The following is a 19,062-nucleotide window of genomic DNA, read 5'->3' on the forward strand; positions in this document are numbered from 1 at the left end:
AGAAAATAATGATGACTCATAGTTTTACTGATCTTTGTACACCTTTGTGGCTCGTTTTGCACCATCCTCCCTTACGGGTTTTCCTTTGTTCCTTTGTAGGAAGTTTCGTCCTTTTTTTTTCTCGCTGAACATTTTCGTTTTCAGCAGTGGCTGAACAGTATTTCCTGGCATTCTCGTACCCAAACCAAGGAGCAGCAGCAACAAACAACCACCGTTGTGTGGTCAACGTCAGAGCGTCATCGTCATGAATTCGGGTTCATTCATCCAGCATAAGGAATGTGCGGGCGGAAAAAAAATTGCAACTTTTGGATGTTGTTGGTGCACACTAGACTGGCCCTTAAACAAAAAAGTTGTAAAATTCAATGGGGCACCCCCTAGATATGTGCCTTAGGGTAAGAAAAAAGCTCTCTCAAAATTCCAACTCATTTGGTTGCTCTCCCAGCTGGCGCATTCAATTCAAAGTTTGTATGGAATATTCGTCTCAAATATATTGAAAATTGACCCTATGTCACTGTTTCGTCTCGTACACTAGTTAATCGTGTTCAATTGTGCCCAGAATGACAAATTCACTAGTTGATACGCTAATGAACATAGTTGCCGAAGGTTGTATCTGGATTTAAGCTCATTTTCATTAAGCTTTCAGTTGTTGAAAGTTAGGCTTAGATCAGCCCTCCCGTACAATCACATATATGCATGCGCCTTGTGTAGCAGCTCGCCCAGCGTCATAGGTGGCTATGATGCGCTTAGTGGCTACCACCCAGCTAAGTTGAAGGAATACTAAGCAATACTGCAAATCTACTTCAGATACTTAAAACACCAACTGTATCAATTTTAATCATCATACAACCTTCTACAATATTGTTTGCTATAGTATCAAGTAGTGTTTTTGACATTCTAGGTTTAATTGAACGCGATCAACAATTTTCCTGACTCAAACAGGAGATGATGTGCTGTTTCCTATATGTTGGAGCTGAAAATCCCATATTAACTTCAATTCAATTGCGCCAGCTCATGGAACGACCAAATGAGCTGAAACTTTCAGGAAGTCTTCCTCTAACTCTAAAGAATAATCCTGGCGGGTGCCCCGTGGAATTATACAACTTTATTTTTCTCCCATACTAAGGTGGGCCAGTCTAGTGCACACCCTTCAACTAACTCAGCGATAGATGATGCGTCTGCAAAGTGGCAGCCGAAAGACAAATCCCGTCTGTCAAATGAAATGGGTGGATTCGAGAATGCTCTCTTGGTAGTAGTTTCGATGATAGGTTCTGCTCTGTGTTGTCAGCTAGTTGGGGAGGTTAAACCAATTGACAGATCGATGTACTCAGAGGATATTTATGACAAAGCGCTACCAAGATTTGGATGGAAACGACAATTTTTTTTTCAGAATTTATAGTTAGATTAAAGAATTAAATGCATCCAATTTTCACAAACATCAAATATTAGGTGAATGGGAAAGTTTTCTTTGATGTAGTTTTAGAAATCCATATATGATAGTCCAATATTGAAAAGTCCTAAACATTCCATCGGGAAAAAAGGATTTTCCATTTTATAGACATTATGCATACTAAAATCCATCAAAGTTTCGTACCATTAAGACCACTGAAGCACGCATCGCAAATGTTCACTTATTAATATGTTTGTTTTCTCTTTTTATTTCAGGTGAGAATTCTTTTCGGTGAAAATGCTTTGGTTAGTTTACCAACTTTCAAGATCCAGAACAACACATGGGAAGTGCGAAGTAAGTGAACATCTGAACTTATGAACTTCCGACAATCAGAATTTAAAAAATATAGAGGTCTGCATCAAATCCTTCGAATACGGGCCATGAAGTCAGTAAAGTGTTAACTTAACTCATCTTGTATTCTATGTTTCCCATCATAGCTCTTGAAATTACAGTTCACAAACACATGAGCCAAGTGGAATGTTCATGTTGGTTACATGTTTAAGCAGAGATCATTATTTTGAGCATCGTCTTTAAAACGGCCCTCGTGTAGATAAGATTGTTCCGACTGTTGTCCTTAGTGCTGATCATTCGTATGCAGTTCGAATGCAATTGAGGGATCAGCTCCTTGGTACACATTTTAAGAAGTGACGATTAACCCCATCATCCCCTAAATTGCATTGCATCATTGGATTTTCTTTCCATCATTCTTTTTCATCCTCTCGTCTCAAAAAGTGCATGGACGAATGTTTTAAAACACACACGGAGGAGGATCCCGCACTAAAAGCCGGTACGATAAAGCATAGGAGTTAGACAAAAAAACAGAACTCCCCAACGTGCATATCCTCGCCGAACGGTAAGCATAACGGTGGCGGGTGGATGCGCTCATCTGCTGCACTGGACCCATCTTCGGCGGACCCTACAGCATCTTTTCAGCAAACGGCTCACACGATTAAGCGCACGAAAGGACGACACGGAACAAAAACCGCACTTCGAAAGAGCAAAACGACGACGACGGTGTCTTGGCTCCAAGAGTTGTGCTACTGTCCGTTGAAAGGGTATGCGATATTTCAAGATTCCGTAGAATACAATTTGAAACAGGATTTCGCGGTAATCCACGGAATACAATGAGGCGAAATTTATAATTTCTATTTCGTCAAATGCGCTTTCTTAGAAACCGCGGCTACAAAGCAAAGCCATTCTGGTTCGACATCACATTGGGTGGTGTGTCGAGATTCACAAAATATAGTTTTATTTCGTTTCATTTCGTCATTACTAGTACTATAAATTCCGTGTAACTTTTCGTTTCGTATTGACATAAAAACATAGCGTATACCCTTAATTCGTTGTGGTCTCGATGCTGGTCCTTTGCTGCACCACACCGAGCGCGGCAAAGTGTTTTGTTGTAGTGAATCATAAATTATTTTTTAGTTTGGTGCTTCTTCCCAGTGGAATTTTTATCGTTAGTCAAGCAAAGCGGGATCAACGAGATAAATCGAGATAGTTTTTCTGAGCATTTTGGTAACGGTTCTGTTCAATGACTTCTGGCTTGGAAGTGGACCACATCGGAGAGAATGCAATGGTAAGACATTGCAGCACGTTTTGATAATACATTTTGTTGAAGATTGAAAACCCAAACATACGCACAAGGAACAGGAAAACGCACTGTCGATGATTTTTTTCGATTTCCACACAACTTAAATCTCTAACATTCTGTAACAGCAACTTTTAACAACAAACATTGTGAATGGTAAAACACACACGCTAGAACAAATAATATTGTTGGTAACATTAAACAACACGGGCACACGTCGGCGGATTATTGTCCGGCACTAGAACAAGAACAATCAACATAGCCCCAAAAAGTTGTACATAAAATGTTACCCTTGATGCGACCTAGCTCAACATGAAGCCACTTGAGCCCGAACGGCAATTATTGCGTCAGCATCTTATTTCCAGCAACGCCCAATTTGCCAACGATCGTCTTTACGAGCATCAGCAAAAATTTGAGTACTACAATGGACACCATTTACGCGTATGCAGTCTAACACTATCATTGTTTATTGATTGGACATTTCATATAATGGTGTCGCTGAGCTGTACGGTTGATTAAGTGTTAACCTCGGGCAACCAAAGTCGTATTTTCCAAGATACTCAGAAAAACAATGATCGTAGGTCAGCAATATACGGTACGGAAATTTGAGCCATTCGTGAGTAATTTGGCCCAGCTATGCAGTTTATAATCAAGTCATAACTGTACGTCATACAATTTGTCGCTGAAATCCAACAGTTAAACACAAATTTGAACTGAATTGCCCAATCGACGGAAATCAACGGAAATATTCAAAATGTTTGGTCTCTTCAACCGGCAATCCATTGTATATTGCTGACAACAACAGCAAATCACAAAAGATTCTGATTTATGTTTATCCGACTGCAAAAGGAAAATTGTGCTGAAGTATTAAATTTTCAATATAATTGATTTTTTCACCTCGTTCCTGGTAAGAAAAGGGCTCGGCCTGTTTGTTTAATATGATGTATTTATTAAAAAAAACCCTTATTATGTATGTACATTTATAGCAATCGTCCATGAATACCACAAGAAGCATTTGTAGTTGGTATGCGTGTTTGAAGCAACAAACGCTTTCGACATTGCACCTGTGCTGTTCTGCATAATCGATAAGATAGTTTTTTTTTGCTTATGCAAAGAAGTGGAATCTTACATTCTCATTCTCTACGAATTGAAATCATTTTTTAGCATCAATTGATCAATTTTTAACAAACATTTAGCAGGTTAGCTCTGAACTTTCAAAAGGTTCTCAAGGCTCTTAGTGTGAGTTTTTTTTTACGGCTCCCAGGGTACCGTAAATTCGGGTGAAATTGATCAGTAGGGTGAAATTGATCACCGTGTCACTCGATTTTACTTCTTCCTAATGGAGCACAAATATCAATGTAACCTGCAGTGAATGAACGTTGTTTGTCGTAACTATTGTTGAATTGTGTGTAGTTAAGTTTTTTGCGTTAAAGAATGTTTATTTCTATGAAAATAATGTAAAATTCCAAAATCATGTGCAGTACAATATTGACAAACATCCATAAACTTCTAGTTCTAAACAAGGATTTGAACATGGTATAAACCTGAAAGTTTTTGAGGATGCTTGAGATATATCCCCAAACCAGATTTCGTAACCAAAACGCGTACCAATTTGGTCATTCGGTAGAAATAATTGAATTTCTGTTAGATATCGAGATATTCCTTAGGAAATTGCATACATTTAGGCGTTTTTCGCGTAATTCTTGAAATTTAGGTATTCATTATTTCTATAATTATTGTATTGTTAAGAATTTAGCTAGCATATTCGGATTCAGGGAGCTCAAATTTATTATATAGAGTTGGTTGGAAAATTAACAATAATCGCATTGACAAGCGATCAATTTCACCCCGAAATGAGATTCCCCGATTTTTTATTTTATAGAGATATTTCTTAGCACTAAAATGACATTTGTTAGAAAATTTCGGTACATGAGTCAATGAGACTCACCTTCGTGCTTGTTTTCCTGCATTCAATTGTTAGGCATTGTCAACATTATAGAAAACGGACAAGAAAAACCGTCAAAAATGATCAATTTCACCCGAAATTACGGTATCGTAGTAATTACCATGTGATCGCGCACTGGAGGGACATTTCTTCCTACGTTGTGTTTGGGTAATTAGGGAAAGTGTACCAGTTATGGCCATAGTGGTTCCCTATTTGGCCATCTTTGAAATTTTGTTAACTTTCACATTTTAAATCTTTTTGAATACTTTAACATCAAGTTAAATCTTAAATCTAACTAATACAACGCACAAACATTTTCAAAATTTGAAGATATTAAAGTAATTAAGTATGGCGAAATAGGGAACCACTATATCCATAACTGGTACACTTACGCTAATTTGCTGGTGCTATGTCCTCAGTCAGAGTGATGCAGTTGGGAATCATTGCGACAATCACGCACACTGCATCCGACGATATAGCGCTATACTACTCACCCGTTCAGCCATGAGCCGTATAGCAATCGAGCTTCTCTCGATTCCGTTTGATTCTCAACGCTGCAGCCCAAGCCGGGACACCGTAGCTCAATATGAAGGATCAATACGGTCGCCAGACGACGCTTCGCATTGCTTCTTGGACCTCCAATGCTGGGTATGATCCTAGCTACAGTGTTAGCTGCTTTCGCTGCCTTTCCGCAGGCATAGTCTACGTGGCTGATAAAGTTTAGCCTGTCCTCGACAATAACTCCAAGTTATTTTAGGATTGCGCTTCGATGAGATGGCGTGTCCTCCGACGTTGACCTCGAATTGCTGAACGGAACCATCTTGCAATTGCTGACCTGCACCATCTCCGTTTTATAATGAGTCAACTGCAGCATGACTGCCAGTAATCTACGATTCAATGATGTATAGCGATTATGCCATTAGCATCTCCACCTCATCCGCAGTCTCGCCAGTTATCACAAGAACAACGTCATCTGCGAACCCGACGATCTCGACTCCATTCGGTGACACCCGTGGCTAGCACTCCATCGTACCGTCAAGCTACCATTCACCGTGCATTTAAAAAAAAATACGCTTCAAAAAATTATATAACTTTTCCCAATAATTTGAAGCGTACTAGAATACCACTACGTAGCGTGCAATTATATAACAATTCAGGGGAAAATCTAAAACTAGTGATGCATAACAAAAAATACTCAAAAATTATGTTTGAAAATGTCATGTTAAGGTCGCCTCGTACCGTTCTATGTCACCATTTACCGTGCACACTAGTGCACCATTCACCGTGCGTATAGTTTTCGTCATGATTAAATTTTGTATCTTGAAGAAACTTTGTTATTGGAGCAACTATGTTGCTAGTAGTGTGCGCACTCATTTTTAAGAGTATTCAAAGCTTAATTTACAACAAAACCCATAAAAAGTTTAAAAATTAGTCAAATTATATTTTTTTTTCATTAAAATCTTTATAGGAGGTTTGACTGTATTGTCCAAACCATTCCATATTCACTTAAAAAACTAAATGTGAGGTAGTTTAATGACGACATAACCATAAATCTAATATTACTGAATAATTGCACGTCTTTTACTCTAATGCACGGTGATAGGAACTCTATATATTGAAAAGGATCCATTCACCGTGCATTTGGGATTCGACTGAAACACAATAAAAAATTCTAATTTGCATAAAATCTCATTGCTCATACGACGTAATACATCTTACTTATAATATCCACAGTAAAAACTTGTTGAAATTTTGAAAAATTTCATACTCTAACGTTAAAATGAAAAATGTGAATTTTTGGCGTTTTTACTAAGAGTGTTGAAAAATCTCATTATCAAACAGAATTCACATGATTTTAACTACATAAACTATGTTTTTCAAAATGCTTTGTGACAAAAACTACTTCATTTCATCAGGATTATCGTATTTTGCTGACAAAAGAATAATTTGTGAAAATTGTATGAATATTCTGTAGGAATTTATATATGTGCACGGTGAATGGAGACCACACGGTGACTGGTGACTTAACGGTACACCATATTTCACAGTGTTAGACCAAATATGAATCCCTGCGGAACTCCCATCGTTACTTTCGTTGACATCTGTCCCTAGGGAAAACGCCGGCTCTCCTGACTCATGTACAACATTTTGGCTGACAGATTCTTCAACACTTTCAGGAAGTTTCCTTGGCGGTGACTCGAGCAACATTTTCTTTTGTTTTGAGAAGTGACCATTTCTCTAAATTTCTTCCACAGTTTCTTACCCTGTTCATTGACTTCTTTCACTTCTGCTTTACAATTTGAACGCGCCACTCAACAAATAAAATTTAGAACGAACTTTCAATTTTCCTTGGATTTGTATTCCGAGTGGTAAAACATAACGATTTTATGGAAGTTGTTTGTTTTGCACAGTTTGACAGTTTCATATGTTTTCAAATGTTACAAAAAAGTTATCATTCACTTCATAATATTGATCCTCTAAATAACCGCAATTATACGTTCCTATGTGGTATTGATAAAAGAAAATAATCGTTCTGTTTCTTTATACATTTCTGAAACTATTTCGTATCAGTAATTCATGTTGCAAATTGGTACGAAATTACACCAAGGACTACATTCGTACATTTGTGCAGCATGAGCAATACCTATGTTTCTCAGTACTTTACTGAAACATATTTTTTAACCTATGTTGCACTGTAGTTCTACAGTACAGTATGTTTCAAAATACATAACTGAAATATTTTAAATACTTAAAGAGTTTTATTTATTATTTGCAACGCTAATGAAATATACTATGTTTTCGTAAACGTGTGAGTTCACTAAACTGGAATAATATATGTTCTGTGCATCAGCATCATCACATGATTGCAACTTTGAAAAAAAAATAGAAACTAAAAGTGTACTGTTTTGAATTATTAACTACAAAAATATCTTTAATCAATTAATGTTTCAATCTTCTGAGCAGAATCTCAATAGAGAAACTTAAAAGTAGATGGAGTACCGTATACCTTTTTATTCCGCTCCTAAATGCTTATCGTATCCAGTGGATACGAGTAACTGACACTGAAGAAGACTGCAAGGGGTAGTCGAAATACGCGTATCTGTCAAAGATAAGCATTTAGGACCGGAATTAAAAGGTATAAGGTACTCCATCTACTTTTAAGTTTCTCTACAAAAATATGTTTGTATTTGACATTGAATGCATTAAATAAAATGTGTTCCCTAACACTTTTCTGTAACTAGATTCAATCAGTTAAATCTTGTTGCAGATTGACACCAAATAACACCAAGGTTCAGTATACCGCATTGGTACATATGTGCAGCATAAGCAATACCTCTGTTTCTCAGTACTTTACTGAAACATATATTTCATTGTTTACCAATGTTGCACTGTAGTTTAGCAGTACAGTATGTTTGAAAATACATAACTGAATTATTTAAAAGACTTAAAGAGTTTTATTCGAAAAAAGTGTACTGTTGTGCAATGCTAATGAAATATACAATGGTTCCGGAAACGCGAAGCAAACAAAACTGAAACAATATATGTTGTGTGCAACAGCAATATCACTTAATTGCAAGCTCAAAAATATTTTTTTAATGCCAAACTTGTTCCGCGTGCTACATGGGCTGGTTTGTGTCGTAAACCAGTACCTGGTTCTGAAAGAAGCTTTGCAGAAATTTACGCAGATATTCGGGGACCCGCATTCTATGTTGGGCTTTGGCGGTAGCCTCCCAACTGGCACTGTTGAACGCCTTCTTACACACTTAGACCACCGAATTAGATGATGTATCTACCAATATGTACCACCATTTACCAATCTCAACAGCTGATGGATAGGCAATCGATTCAGTTAACTCACCAATTACCGAACAGCCAGTAAATTGGGTTTTGATCTGCAACTGTCAAATTATCTGACTGGTCGGTAATCGCTTACCGAAAAACTGTAATCGGTTTTATTTGTTTGTTCTTAACGGCTCCTTCTCCAAAAATTATAGAGTAATGTATATAACAAACAATTATTCTGAATTTTCTGAATATCGATCATATGACAAGGAAAAGCAATCCCACGTTGCCGCAAACCGCAGATTACTCTCCGTTCAGCCATCCAGACATTAATCAGCTGTCCGTTCGAGTTGCAAATCATCTTTTTAGTTAAAATTTCTGATAAACTATATACTGTTTTTTACCTTTATTACGTTGGTGAAAGCTGCACAAAACTTACAACGGGAGATTTTCTTCTCTTGAATCTATTTCAACTGCAACTCTCGGCATGTTTTAAAGTTTCTAACTGACTAGTTACCGATTTCGATGATCAATCACCAAACACTTGGTTCAATATTTACCGTAATTATGGTGTATGGTCAAAACCAATCTTACCTTAGAGAACGCGTAAGAGGCAGCGTCAATAATATTTCTCGTTTTATTTAAGAAGGTATTGATTTTTTTTGCTGAATCTGGCATGAGCTGTATGAAATATTTTCCAAAAAGGCTGGAGAATAAATAATTTATTAACTTACCATCATAATTTGAAAACTTTTCCTTCAACAGTAAGCCACTTGTTCCCAAGTATTCCCGAACATCGGCACAGTGACAGAATTTTTAAGTAAATGCCGAACAAACCTATTCTTAGTTCCAGATATTAATTTTAAACATCTTTCAGGAAGTAAATGAAAACCGAACTCAGTACCAAACCTCTAGATTTCCTCTAGAGATTGTATCCTTCGACAGATACGCCTATTCCGACCTCAACTGTAACTCAGTGTTGAGAATTTAATTTTTGCCAATTAACAGTTTGAATTTTGACATGTACACTCGCCAACTTTCACGTGTGATGAATTTCATTCGTTCCAACTAATCTGAAAGCTATTCAACTTGTTTTGCTCCTCTAGACATAGAAAAATCATTTGACAGTGTTTGGATTTTTTGTCAAAAATGGAAGATTTCTCTTAATGAGAGGAGTTCAAAAAAATTAGTAAGATGAAGTTAAGTATCATGCTACACAAATATTTAACTTTAAAAATCATATTGAGGGCATTTAAGCCAAATGAAACAAAATTGTAAAATGTCTATATCGACTTAATAACAAAAAATAACGTGTCCTATAGGAAACTTTACTCTAAAAACTTCAATCTAGTTGACTTAACATATGTCTTGATAGATTTCGTATATTTTTACTGTAGATTCTAGGGGTCGAAAACAATAAATGATTTAAGATCCCTGGTGTTTACCTTGAATATGGTGTTTCGTATGGAAAATAGGGCCATCCTATTGACCAAAGATTCGAGAAACGTTGTCCATGAACTTATGCAGTGTGATTTTACAGCAACGTATGATTCTTGTGCTAAGCACAAGAAACGACGTGAAAAACTTTACATAACTCCATTCCACTCGTATCCTAGTGCATCCGACAGTGTGCAATGGCATTGGCAGGGAAAAACACGGCGATCGGTCATTCAATTCGCCTATATACGAAGAAGAACATGCCTGCATAACAGGAGCAAGACGACATCGGACACCCCAACCCACCTCAATCCCGGAAAACGCAATCCAGGGAATTGCACGAGCAAAACAAAACTTGATAAAAAACAGAGAGCTTTCATGTATGTATTTCCTTTTCAATTCCAGAGAAAGGGAGAGAGCGAGGTTGGAGATAAGGTTGTGTTTGTGTAACACATACCGGTACATGCGTTCCTTTCCGGGAATCTATATCACTTCAACAGTGAGAGAATGCTAAGCTTTACCCACAGGCTAATAAAGCTCTGGAGAATCGCTGAGACAAGGACGAAACGGGATGTCGCAAAAACACTTCAAAGAGATTCGTTCGTTCGTTCGTTCAATTGTTGCGGGCGAAAGGATTTCATCACATAATGTGCACGCCGTGGGGCTTAATTCAAGTGATTTACACGATTTCTATAGTTTCCTATGTCTTTTCTGTTTTTCTGACGATACTTTCCTACAACAGCAGAGCCTGCTTCTTCTTCTCCTTCTCATATCATGTTATATGAGCACATTTACAGTCAATAATTGAGGACCTTTTTTCCATTGGATTGATTTGGTATGTGTACATCATAAAGTGCACTGATCTTACTATTATGGGTCATTTAGTCACAATTATTAATCACTCTGTTCTACATGCAATTATTATGGAAATACCTGGGTTATCCTGGGGCCCAGATAGCCGTAGCGGTAAACGCGCAGCTATTCAGCAAGACCAAGCTGAGTGTCGTGGGTTCGAATCCCATCGGTCGAGGATCTTTTCGAGTTGGAAATTTTCTCGATTTCCCAGGGCATAGAGTATATTCGTACCTGCCACACGATATACGCATGCAAAAATGGTCATTGGCATAGTAAGCTCTCAGTTAATAACAGTGGAAGTGCTCATTAGAACACTAAGCTGAGAAGCAGGCTCTGTCCCAGTGGAGACCTAACGCCAGAAAAAAAGAAGAAGAAGACCTGGGTTATCCTTAATATTGTGACCACTGTAAGTCGGTGCAAAAGTTTGCAGTACATCTTTTTCAACATAATTTAAGACTAATTTATTGTTTTGAAAACTTTTCATAAATTTCATTTCGAATAGAACTGATGGTAACATTTAAAAAAAATTGATTCGAATAGAATAGAGATGATGACATCGCTAAAGGCCATATAATATAACTTGCAAAATTCACCTTCCAGACCCTTGCGCCACCTCTTAATTTTAATATTTTAGGCTCAAACTTTGAGGATTCTCTTTTTGTGTAATTTGAATTCAGAAGAGCAGAAGAATTTTTGGTTTTAAGAACTTTTGAAAAATAAGCCATACCCTAATAAACACACGAAAATACAAAAACATCGACTAGTTTTCAGCAACTCTACTGGAATTGAAAGGAGTGTTGATCAAACCCGACAGCATACTGTAGTCACCGTCGTCAGTCAACCATCTTCGTGGCGCGTCGAAAAGGAAGCATTTGAATAAAAGGGAAAATGTCTTTCAGTTTGCTTCAATTCCTTTTTATTGACCCTTGACAAAAGAATGTTTCAGCGAAAAACAGAAGCTTTCACCGCGTTTCGTCCGTTTGTTGTTTTCTGCGCCCCGAATCCATCTGCATGTCAGAGCCAAGTTCGCTGTCAGTAACCGTCTTCGAAGGCCTTCTCCACGTGGTAGGGCAACTGTTTTATAGTTCATCGAATGTTAATTGCATGTGCAAAAAAAATAATTAGTTTAATGCTTGATAGTGTTTTTCATTTGTGTTACAAAAATAAGAAACAAAGCAAAATACTTACTTACTAGTCTTTACATATGAAAAGGATGATTTTAAGCACATTCCCTATCTCAATCGAAATGCTTCCATAACGCACTTTTTTTTGGCAGCCTCCTGGGAGTGCTATTTTTCTTATTCTCTTATTTGCCCCGTCTGATTTGTTCTTTTCACGCCCGCAAGCACTGCCATCTCCAACGGCGACTGACGAACAGAGCAAATGGTAGAAGTCGCAGCATCCTTTTCGGCTAGCTGCTCGTCGTAGAATCGGTCGAGCCTGTGAGACCCTTTCGTTTCTATGGTACGTTTAACTAGGGGAACATGGCTTTATATGTACCGGTTTGATGATGGCCCGACTGATTGATCCTTCCTAGTAGGTTTCTTCTTTTATTCTCTGCCAAACGATGTATGCCTGAAAGCTGCACATATAAAAAAAATGAGTAAACTTAGAATTCCTGACATATACGAGCAGCCGTTGAAGATGTGAGATTCCATGTCAAAAGATGTAAATCTCCGTTTCATACGAAGTACAAACGTTTTCAATTCAGCTCAAACAAGCGTTTTCATGCTACGAAACACGTACATGGAGACGCTTGGTTGCTTACTCTTCGACTCAGGCTTGATAATACTCCTCAACATCATAAGAGTTCGGTGACTTACTCTTGAGCAGCGTGCTGCCTTTGCCTCATTGCGAGGGAGCGAAAAAATGCTAAGAAGAGAGGCAACAAAAATTGAGCGAGGAAGATGCAGCACAAAACACACCAGAGTGAAATTTCATCAAAAAAGAATGCTCTAACAACACCCCGAGGACTGCCTTATTCGGGTGGGACGATTAAGAGTTCTTTTGAAGCGTGAGTAAAGGTGAGCATCGCAACAAGAGACAGAGAGAGAGAGAGAGAGTACCACAAATATCATCGCTTTTTTGTACTCTCACTCGAATCGCTTGAGGATCTGTGTTGGAAATTTGGAGTTCAATTTTTTCTCCTCAGAAAAACAGCAAAATCGCCTCCTCTTTGCATCGCAGAGGAGTTTCTATCAAAACTGCTCTTCGTTTTCCTTATTAAGTAGCGTTCTACCCCGCCTAAAGGGTCATTTTAAACTAAGCCCGTTTTTCAATTTTTTTTAATGCGCTAATAAACCATAAAATTGCTAGCTTGGGAAAAGTTCTCGTAGTAGCAAATATGGTGAAATTATTGTTATCACTTTAAATATAATATGTGGATTTTATCTGGAGTAAATGTATCGTATTCTTAAAGTGGAATTTTGAACCACTTTTCCCTAGATACTGAACGAGCCGACATAAACCAACCGATGATGCTGCTTGCTACCGTTCAGAAGATAGCTGTATAGTTAGGCTGTTGTTAGGAAACAGAACAGAAAACAGATTGGCATGGGAATTTTTGCACTGGAAGCGCACCATCCGTTTCAAGGCCACTAAACGGCAAAAGAGGGCATTCCCCGCCACCGCTTCCATCAGAATCGTGTTTCGTCCTAACCGTCATTTTTGACTTTGTGTGTGATTCAGTGTCCATACTGAATTTTAGAATCATGAGCCAATTTCTTTCGATCGTCCAAGATTTGCACCTTCTTCTTCTTCTTGACATAACGTCCTCACTGGGACCGAGCTTGCTTCTCAGCTCAGCCAGTGTTCTTATGAGCACTTCCACAGTTAGAGCTTTCTTTGCCAAAGTTGCCATTTTCGCATTCGTATATCTTGTGTCAGGTACGATGATACACTCTATGCCCAGGGAAGTCAAAGAAATTTCCATTACGAAAAGATGCTGGACCAACCGGGAATCGAACCCAGACACCTTCAGCATGGCTTTGCTTTGTAGCCGCGGACTCTAACTACAAGGCTAAGGAAGGTCCTTCAAAAAGAATTGCACCTATTAGCGCTTTTAAGTATCCAAAGTTCGAACGATCCTTTCAGATATTATGATTCTACGTTAAAAATTGAACTAGAACTCAAAGTTTAATAATTTCCCGTGCAAAGAACAATTTTCAAAACTCGTTTGTAATTACTATGAAAATCACTTTTGAATCACCCCTCGAATTTTACTTCGTGACGAGCTGTCATTATGTGAATTGAAATGTAATTTATATTATCGAAATCGAGATATTGAAGAGCAATAAAATTGTGTTATGCTTAGAAAACTGTGTTCTTTCGATCAAAGTACAAAAAGCTGTAAATTTTTCATTGCTGAACAATTCTTCATCACGCCAACCCGTCATTGAATGACTTACTTTCCCGCATTGTCGTATGAGTCTATTACTGAAAAGCGTTTGGTAATGACTCATTACGCAACGCATTTTAGTTGCGTAATAATTCATTACGCAACACTTTTCAGAACATGCGATTTTGACAACTATCATTCTTAGAAAAACAGAGAAGTCTATAAATTTGGATTCTTATAATGTGTGTAATTATCATTATTAGAACAAAATGGATGATTCAAGAAAGTTCAATAAGTTGTTCTACTTTTATTGAACGTTACGACACCGCCTCCTTTCAATCAACAGCACTGGTTTCAGTTGCGTAATGACTTTTCCCGCACTGCATACTTCAGTGCAGGAAAGTAGGCCGTTTCATGACAGTTTGGCGTGATGAAAATCAGCCTATTACGATGAGAAATTGCGAAAACTACTATTTTGCAATTTCTCATCGTAATAGGCTGTTTTTCATCATGCCAATCTGTCATGAATCGGCCTATTTTCCTGCACTGAAGTATGCAGTGCGAGAATAGTAATTACGAACCTGAAACCTGTGCTGTAATGATTCATTACGCAAAGCTTTCTCATTACGCAACTGTTTTGAGTATCGTGATTAATCATTACACGAAAAAAAAATCAGAAATGGTAAAATGATCCTGAATGCATTTCGATATAATTTATGATACTCTCAAGTGGTCTTCTATAAAATTGCAAAAAATGTTGTTCCGTAAATTACTAGCTGAAAGCTGAAAATTTTCACAGTTTATACGGGACTCAAATGCTATAAAAAAAGTGTACTGGTGCGAGAATTTATATTTTTCATATAACCATGTTCCTGGCTAATGGGGCTGTCCATGAGCCAGGTGATATTTTTGTTTTATTTTTATATCCCCTCTCCTCCTCGTGATCTTTTAGCCATACATTAATTTTAAATTCATAAGGCGCGTGGTCTTTGGCCAGACCCAACACTTCTGAGAACGACATCAGCTTCAGCAGCCCAAAATCTACTAGAGACACATAATTTGGTTCTTAAGACACGCAAAACTGTTATTTTTGTGGCGCTATGTTGTTAGTAGAAACTTTGCTAAAGAAATCCAGAAAACAAGAATATGCGGGGAGCTGAACTATTTTTGTGTCACTTTTTCCAAATTCCAATTTCTCAAGATGAATATGAATCGAAGCCGAATCGAATCCCAGATTTTCAAGATCACAAATCTTAAGAACAATACATCTGTTTAAAAATGAAAGCTTGATCGACTGGTCATTCGTTGGTGATGACCAATCGATTGAATTTTCAGCGTGAATGGTTATCTGATTCTCTAGATTTGTTCTCTTGAATTTTTGAGGTGTGGCTTCGATTCATATTCACCTAAATAAATAAAATTTGGAGCAAAAGTAAATAATAAAATACAAATCCAAGCAGCAAATTGTCCCTTTAATTTAATATTTGTAATCTGACAATAAATCGATGTATTGTTTACTATATGAGATATGTTCTTATTTCTTTGTGAGTTTACCTCACGAAATCGATACATTCACGAAAAGTTCAAAATCTTCTAAAAAATGAAGTAAACGTATTCAATTCATATACTACGATTATGCAGATATTAAAATGAAAGTTCGAAATCTTTTTCTGCATGTTAAAATTGAGAAAAAATATGATTGGTAACTATTTTGCCTCGCAAGTTTTCTTCTATGCAGTACTATCAGTAAACACAATAATTTGATAGATTTCAGTGCACTTATCATAAATGAATTGTGTTCTAAAAACGCAATAGTTTGAGAACTGTTATAAAGTAGAAAAAATATACAGTCAACTCTCCATAACTCGATACATCAATACAGAATAAATGAAACCATGAGGCTCTGCACTATTTTGATTTTGTATGGAATTTCTACTTTTATTATTTACAAATTTTATGGAATAGTAAAAGAAAGATATAGATTTTATATGTCGAGCTCCATAGTAGAAAATAATTTTCATTGCAATCTTGATGAATCACAGTTTCATTGATTTTGTGTTCTACATCCCGATATCTCCATAATTAAATGGTCTTTTAAATATCGGATTATGAATACTTGACTATACTTATAGAAAATTGTACAATCAATCTTTTTGCATAAACATATGAACAGCGTTTGCCCAGACAACCAAAATGTACGTATAACTAAATCACCTTTAGCGTTATGCGATGCTTTAAAGTGCAACGTTTCCGTACGAGATGTCGTCAAAAGGTCTTCTGCGTATAAAAGTGGAGGCGATATATGTGCATATTTTATATGATGAAAATTGACATGCAATGCGAGTGTAAAGATTGTATTGCTAACTATTGTGGATTCTTATGCGATTTAATTTGTGATAAAGTTGATTTAACAGCTGCTACGGATTGCTTCGTACGTACTTTGTACGTGTATACGGAAAGAAACAAAATGCACTGATGAACTTCATGTTAATTCTTATGCGACTTCTGGTTGTCTGGGTGGCTTGAAGTGGGGTAAAATGTTTTTTAGACTTGTTTTGCATAACAAAAATAAATAGAGCAATAAATTTAAAGAGTATACGGCTACACTTTGGTTAAAACTTAAGAAAAATCATATGTTGCGACAGCCAGACAACTCAGACAACCAGATTGTACGTATAAAAAAATCATGATGCACTTATAAGCATCATGTGATGCTTATAAGTGCAAAAATTACATTTAAGATGTTGTTAAAAGTCCTAATCCAGCTTTTCAAAAGCGCTTATGCAACACAGGCAGCGCTGCTGCAAACAGGCTCGCTTTCTGGTAGGGATCGGTCGAATTGACGTTTGGCTTGAGTCGTTTTATATAAGCCTATGCATGCAATAAAACTTTGACTTTTACTGTGCGCGCTATTTTCAAGTTTCCAATGATGTCAAAAATAGAGAGAACTGCATTTACCCAATGGGAGTACTTTGGCCCAATAAACGAAATTTGGGTAAATGCAACTTTTCTTATGTTTGGGTTTGCTAGAACTCAATTTTAAATTAAATCAACACAAAACTGAGTGCACATAAAAAAAGCATTTTATGCGAAGAAACTCGTTAAACAATTTCATTCAACATTCGTAAAGTCTTTTGTGACTTCTGCTTGATCGTAATAAAAATTTGGAAGGATTTAGCTTTGAGCAAATTGACTTATGTGAATATGATTCATTATGTTTTCTTTTCTTACTCAACAAGTTCTCTTCTTAAACGCTGCAACCCACTTTACATTCATTTGACTGTATACAATGTATGTTTTTAAAATTAAAATACTTATTCATTTAAAAAAAATGCGGCTTTCATATATTAAAGTTTCAATTTCAATAATTTTCGTTCTTCTTTTTCTTGGCATAACGTTTCTGCTAAAACATGTTCTGCTTGTCAGCCTAGTGTTCTATGAGCACTTCCACTGTTATTGACTGATGGCTTTCTCTTACAAAGTTTCCATTTTTGAATTCGTGAATCATGTGGCAGGGTACTGTAACACTTAACGCCTGGAGAATTCAGGATCATTTCCTTTTCGAAAAGATTCTGAACTATCCGGGAATCGAATTCAGACACCTATAGCATGGATTTGCTCAACAGCAGTAGACGTTACGCAGACTTTAACAGACTTTTTCATATTTTTCTGTTATACCTTATTGGTTCTGATTGGGATTGAATGATACAATACTAGCTGTAACCTAGCACCCAGTAATGGGATCATGGAACTTAATCAAGCTTAATCTAACCAAATCCATCGGTTGAAAGGACACATCTCCCTCCTTGTCTTCCCCCAAATCACCGTCCCAAACCCTTCCGAGTCTTTCTCATTTCCCACACCCAGCAACGCTTCCTAATCACCAATGTGCACAATGTCAAAAAAATTAATCATTGCTCGAAAAAAAAAATACGAACATCACGAATGGGTTTTTATATGATTTCAGCTTTAAATTACCGCTCCTTTCCCCTTTTTCTATACCCAACATTCCACCGACAAATCCCGAACCCACAAATCTTCTAACGGAGCGACGACAATGGCGTCGACGGGAGGTGGCTTTGGAAGTGTACCGCTATCCACCAAAGTGTTCAAAACTCTCTTGTTGCTGTGGATCCCATCTCCACCCGCCCCTGCCAACCCGTCCAAACTGCGCCACATTTGTCAATGTATGCGAATGTTTGAAATGTTCACATTTTGCTGGTTGTTTTTACAGCTGCACTCATATTCTGTGCCTAGATCACGATAGAATTTCAGCAGTCAGCCAGTCGTGTAGCTATCGCATCGTCAATGGGGAGCTTTCTGGGCGCAAAGTTCGAGCCAAACGAGCCAACAACGCAACCAACTAACGCTCTGTGTGTATTTGCTGTATACATTAGAGTAGACACCTTCACTGACGGTGCTTCTCTTATTTTTGTTATCGAAAAAAATAGCCATCAAAACTTTAAACGCCAGTTTGCTTAACAATTCTGAACCAATTTGAAAAACAAATCATTGGACCAAATTTAGAGTTACGCCTTTTTCAACGCAACGTAAACATATATATAACGAAATGGACCTATGCAGGGGTTCATTATTTGACGTTTTAGCGGTGCCGTGTTATTAATGTCACCATGGAAACTAGTGAATTCGGCAGCGCTCAAACGTTA

General features: G+C 37.3%; 1 protein-coding gene across 1 annotated transcript in view; it reads left to right on the forward strand.

Annotated features, from left to right (window-relative positions):
- LOC5579488 (glucose-6-phosphate 1-epimerase) overlaps window positions 1-19,062 on the forward strand; it is a 176,046-nt gene that overhangs the window by 101,690 nt on the left and 55,294 nt on the right. The window lies entirely within an intron of this gene.

The sequence above is a fragment of the Aedes aegypti genome, chromosome 2 (assembly GCF_002204515.2).
Source record: "Aedes aegypti strain LVP_AGWG chromosome 2, AaegL5.0 Primary Assembly, whole genome shotgun sequence".
In the NCBI taxonomy this organism is placed as follows: domain Eukaryota; kingdom Metazoa; phylum Arthropoda; class Insecta; order Diptera; family Culicidae; genus Aedes; species Aedes aegypti.